Source organism: Condylura cristata, unplaced genomic scaffold (genome assembly GCF_000260355.1).
Source record: "Condylura cristata isolate star-nosed mole 26May11 unplaced genomic scaffold, ConCri1.0 scaffold00021, whole genome shotgun sequence".
NCBI classification, from domain to species: domain Eukaryota; kingdom Metazoa; phylum Chordata; class Mammalia; order Eulipotyphla; family Talpidae; genus Condylura; species Condylura cristata.
In genome coordinates, this window is record NW_004567122.1 from 29,067,790 (window position 1) to 29,073,789 (window position 6,000).

Genomic DNA, 6,000 nt, shown 5'->3' on the forward strand with positions numbered 1-6,000 from the left:
AAGACATCCACCTATTTGGAAAAAAGTATTTGACTTTAAGACTGTCATTTTCTTAAAATATACTAATACCAAAATTTCATTATAAGAAAATGAACATTCCTATGCATAGGACCTTTCATGTATACACAGGACCTTTCATGTATGTAACCACTCTTGAAAGTTAAAAATTATTCCCATTTTTATGCAATGGAAAACCAAGCCTAAGAACTTGTCCAAGGTCTTACAGCTAATAAGAGATAGACTCAATCAAAACTCATGTTCACCATACCCCAAGAATCTCTTTGGTTTACTTTAAGAGGCTTGTTGACTAATCTGAAGACAAGTTCCAATGGTAGGGCTGCTTAACCCTGTCATTTTGAGGATAAAAAGAAAATAAATATGCTATGGTATCCTGTATTAATTAGTCCAATCTCTCACATGTTTCAAAAATGTAACTACAGAAAATTTCAGAAGTGGATTTTCAATATTGCTTTGGATAACGGACCATACCATTTAAGAGCTGCCACCCTCAACCTCCACCACCCACACTCACAAATATTACTCTAAATGAGAGCAACACACATTGAAAGATTAAGTTCTCACACCTTTATGTTGAAACCCACTTTGTTACTTTTCCGTTTCACATAATTGGCATTTTTCCCCTCCCAATGAAACATACAAGGGCTCAAAATAGGACTGCAGAGAACAATAGTCTGTCTTTAAAGACAGGAGGGAAGGGGAAGAAAGCACAATCATTGACAATTTTTCATTCCTGTGCTATCACACCCCTCTAATATATTCCCCATTCCTACCATCTGTAAAATTGGTTAAGTCTTTAAGGTAGCCAATTTCAACACAATGGCACATATGTTAATTAGCAGGTTAAATTAACTAAACTATCCTCCTTCTCCCCCCACCCCAAAAAAGCTTAAAATAAATGTAATGTGATAATACCTTAAAACTCTAGGGCTCCATGTTTATTTCTGCCTTATTTGCAATTGGAAAGACATGGAAACAACCCAAATGCTCAAAAGTAGATAACTGGCACATATTTAAAAAGATGTGGCACATATATGCAATGGAATATTACTCAGCAACCAAAAAAAATAAACACATGCCTTTTGCAGCAACGTGGGTGGAGCTGGAAAAGATTATGCTTAGTGAAATAAACCAGAAAGAAAAGAAAAATACCAGATGGCTTCACTCATAGCAGGAGTATAACCGACCAGGTGAGAAAATAATGATGATGAACAGCTATATACCAGAGACATTTTATGGGGGTGGTGGGGAATGGGATTAAAAACAGTGAGGTGAAGGAAATACACTGGACTATGGTGATGACATACGGGTGATTTGGTGATAGAAAGCACACGGGGATTACAACTGAGGTGGAAAAAGGCACAAAATGATGATGTAAACAATTTTTTAAAGTTACTAACAAAAAAAAAAATAATCTGAGAGCTAGATTCTCAAAAGAATCTACAGACCAAATCCTGACTTACATGATACATCGTCAATCCTAACATCCTCATCCTCTGGCTCCCATCAAAATCTATCCAGTCCCCAAATCTGGCTATTCTTTTATCAGAAAAGAAAAAAGCTGGGGTGGGTGAAAGATAAAAAGATACAAATACAAAACTTCTTTCACACTGTCAAAACAAACACTGTTCATGTTTACAAAATGCATCAGTTTTTGCTTAGCAAACATGGAGAACTTCTCCAGCTGCCTACTTAGTCTGGGTTAATCTAAACCCCCTCAGTGTCACAAAGCAGTTGGCAGTTTTGTCTTATTGAGGTAGGAAAAGCAGCTGGGCTTGAAAAGAAGCGAAACATTTGAAAATATTTATTAGAAATATTTAGTGGGTTTTTTTTAAAGGGGTCAAATAGACCCCTTGTGCCTATAGTGCAAAGGAAGCCCCCACTGACTTTTCTCAGGTGTTGAGCATTTTCTTGACTCCTAAACTTTTTCACCTGGACATCCATTCCAGAATTCCTAAGTCAACTGGTTTCTTGCTTCAGATGGGTTTACAATCCACCTAAATCGCTATCACCTGAGGACTCTGTGGATCATGTCAGGGATATGCACAATCTCTAGTTTTAGGCAATTTGAGTCCCACCAAACTCTGAAACCTCCACTTGAAAGGCAATTCTTCCATATGCCAGGGTAAAGGAAAACAACATACAAAAGGAAATACGACAGCGTTTGGACACAATTCCGCATGGTGAAGAGACACAGGTCTCAGTCAAGAACCAGAAAGTGAACACTGGAGTGATTTGACAAATGTTCAAACTGAGACTGTAGGAGGGGGACAGGGTAAGTAACTGTAACAGATGTCAAGCTAAAAGCCACTCTCGGACCCCCACTTCTCATCTCCTGGCATTTAAGGTGAATGACTGGCAACATTTTGAGTGGGCAAGGCAAGGAAGTTCCCTTGGGCTGAGAGGCCAAGGCTGTGAAGACCAGGACCCACTTCGTCCTAGCCTTCTGTAGACATAAGGGAAGGGGGAGCCCCAAAATGGTACTGTGAAGGCTCCGAAGCCGCTAGCGGGAGAAGGTCTGGGCAGTGCCCTGAGTCCCCCGCCCCGCCTACCTCCAAGCTTGCAGCCCCTACCTTCGGCTTCCCGCCAGACAGCCTAGGGGCAGACACAAGCCCCACAATTCCAGGCGGCCGCAGAAGCAACCAACTCCCCGTGCGCAGACGCGGCGGCGACCGTCAGAACCTGTGTGCGCGCGGCTATTACGTCACTCACCGCCTGGCCCAATTGCCGACTGCCAGACTGCCGGCAGCCCCGCCTCTCCCGTCAATGTTAAGCCCCGCCCCCAGCAGTTCCCTTCGCAAACTTTCTAGAAATTTTTCCACCTGTATCACTCCGCTGGGGTGAGACACATCCAAAACAAATGCCGTCGGTTTACTCAGATGTTTCTTCTGAGTTCCCAGCAACCTAATGCCTTTCTAGTGGAAGAATCCTCAGAAAGAAGCCAGAGGGTAAAAATAAGCCTTTGTGACTAACTCTGTTCACAGCCGAGAGACTTTGAAAGTGCACCCTAAACAGGCCACCTGCAAGTCATCTACAGCATATACTCGCATGCTGTATGACCTTTACTAAATAAGCCACCTGCGGCTCTGCTTTAGCCTGAAAGAGCTATGTGTGACAGGTGCTACATATACATTATATTTTGCCTCTCAAACTACTAAGATCAGAACTGTTACTCCCATTTTATAGATGGGGAAGCTGAGGCTCAAAGATGTAACAGGAATTATTCAAGGCCATACAGTAAGAAGTAGTAGTGTAACAGGGTGGTCCCTAGGAAAGGGGAAATTCCAGGTTCCCTGCCCCAGCCAGAAGAAGGGTGGAGCTGAGCAGAGAAAAAGGAGAGAAGAAACGAAAACTGGATGGAGAACAAGAAGGAGACCTGAGGAAGCCACATGGAGCAGCAAATATGTGAGGAAGAAACCGTGCTTCTTTCCTGACCTTGGACTGGCTAAGGCAGATGTGGGTGAGAGACCTGTAGGGAGGTGACTATGGCAGTGTTTATGTTGATTTTGCTCTTTTCCTCCCAGATTTGTCTGGCCATTTCTGACCCTTTTCCAAGGGTCCCAGCCAGAAGGTGCTTTAGTCTTGTGGCAGGCTTTCAGGCCTTGCTTTGGTCCAACCTCTTTTAGGTTGACTTTTGCCCACAAGGGGATGGGTAACTTCAGGTGTTGATTTAGAAGTTATATTCTTTGTGTTTCGTATTGTATATTTACTGTATTAAAGTCCCTTTTCATTAAAGTTTTATATGTTTTGTCTTGACGCGGCAGATGACAGAACCCAATTAGAGTAGGCAGGTTTGGGGTTCAGGGGTGCCCCTTTCTCCCTGTCCTCTAACAGATTTGGGATGCCTTATAACAGTAGAACTAGGAATTCAGCCCAGACTTGGGTGCTCAAGTCCTGTTCTCTTCCCCCAAAACCTGTTAGACGGTTCCCTTAGCTAGAGCTGCTTAACCTGACCAGCAAGTGAAGTGCTCCCTCATGCCCTCAGAGCCCAAAGGAGGTGCCCACTGATCTTTCAGGTTGGGCATTTCCTAACTCCTAAACTTTCCAGACACAATAATTCCTGGTCATTCAGGAGAGAAGAAAAGGATAATCCAAACAAATGATATCCCTAAAACAGCCTGTAATCCCCAGGAGTAAGCAACCAACATAACTCTGGAGTTCCTTTCCCTTTTCATATGCACCCAACACTTACTTTACCTTTGTGATTGTTTACATTGTTTCCCACTTCAAACAAGTGGGAAAATGACTTTGCAGTCACTCAGCAAAACCTTGCTTAGCCTGGGTGAGAGCATAAGCCCTGGGACAGTACTTAGCTTAGGTCTGTGCTTCCAGCTTTTAAGAAAGGGAAAGGTATTTCCCTGGGGACAGATAGGAAAGGACAAGGAACAGATCACTTTTTCCCATGAAACATCCAGAAGACTAAAACTAGCTTGGTCCCAGTAATAATTCTAATAGGACACATAATAAATGTTCAGCAGGCATTACATCAGTGATACAGAATGAACATATAAATTACAATTAAGCCTGACATGTTATAAAGATACTAATAAAACACTACAAGCGTAAGGTGCTTAAGAGTAGAATAAGTTCTGGGTCTTCCTGCTGGTTAAGTCTCAAGCGTTATAATCACAATGCCCCCAAGTTTGATCCCCAGCCAGGGAGCTAACTCACATGTGGGACAGCAGACTGCTCTGCTCCCTGCTACTCCCCTCAGCAGTGTATTTCATCAATTTGCCAGTTCTGCTCCTCACTCAGTCTCTGGTGAATCCTCTCACCATCCCTCCCCTCCTGCCTCTGGCCTACACCCCAATTTTGTATGCATAAATAAATAAAAATAAATCTTTTTTAAAAAATAGAATAAGTTCAAATCCTAAAGTGAATAAATACACAGGTCAAGATTCCACCTGGACATATACACGTCAGTACTCACAGAAACTTTGCTTTCTTCTTGAAACAGAACCAGCTCAAATGTGAGGGAAAAGGAAATTCTCTTTATTCTCCAAACCTTGAAAAGCCCTGCCAGAGGATCATCTTCCCACGGGAACCAGCTCTGAACCAAAGCCTCCTGAGTTGCTAAAATTATTGTGCAGGTGCTAAACAGAGCTTCCCTACAACACAGCAATCCCACTCCTAGGAATCTACCCAAAAGACACAAAAACACTGATTCAAAAAGATAACCTGCATCCCCATGTTTATTGCTGCTTTATTTACAACTGAAAAGACATGAAAACAGCCCAAATGCCCAAAAGTGGATGACTAAATCAAAAAGATGTGGTACATATACACAATGGAATATTATTCAGCAACCAAAAAAAAAAAAAGAAAGAAAGAAACACATGCCTTTTGCAGCAACATGGATGGAGCTGGAAAAGATCATGCTTAGTGAAATAAGCCAGAAAGAAAAGGAAAACTACCAGATGGTTTCTCTCATAACAGGAATATAATGGACCAGGCAAGAAAATAATGATAATGATAAACAGCTATATACCAAAGACATTTTGTGGGGGTGGAGTGGGGAATGGGATCAAATACAGTGGGGGGAGGGAAATGCACTGGACTATGGTGATGGCACATGGGTGATTTCCTGATAGGAAGCCCAAGGGGACTGCAACTCAGATGGAAAAATGCACAAAATGATATAAAAATAAACTATTATATGATTTTAAAAATCATTGTGCAGGGCCATGCCTGAGCAGATAGCCCCTATTTTCATGGCCCCCAAATAAGAATCATTGTTAAGTTTCAGAAGTTACAAGTCTGAGAATCAGAATGGGTAGTGGGATCACTATACTTTCTTCTCTTTGTTCCCTGTTTAACTCTTGGAATTCAGCAGAAACAAGTTTTAAGTTTTCTTTTACAGATATAAACAACAGGCAAAAGGCCAGCTTACCCTTCAGCTCTGTTGCAGAAGTTCCAGGTTCCCCCTTCTATTCCCCAGAAAAGCAAAAGCTTGGTAGGATAGAGAACCTAAGCAATCACCTT

General features: G+C 42.1%; 1 protein-coding gene across 3 annotated transcripts in view; it reads right to left on the reverse strand.

Moving 5' to 3' along the window:
* The window catches only part of SIL1 (SIL1 nucleotide exchange factor), a 270,953-nt gene that overhangs the window by 204,738 nt on the left and 60,215 nt on the right, over window positions 1-6,000 (reverse strand). Inside the window, exon 1 of one of the 3 annotated variants that reach the window (XM_012727884.1) lies at window positions 2,592-2,680. The exons of 1 other annotated variant lie outside the window; for it this stretch is intronic. The gene's annotated coding sequence lies outside the window, so the exon portion shown is untranslated. Of the gene's footprint in view, window positions 1-2,570; window positions 2,681-6,000 lie in introns of those variants that run through there. One more of the 3 variants, XM_012727885.1, reaches the window with a different exon arrangement.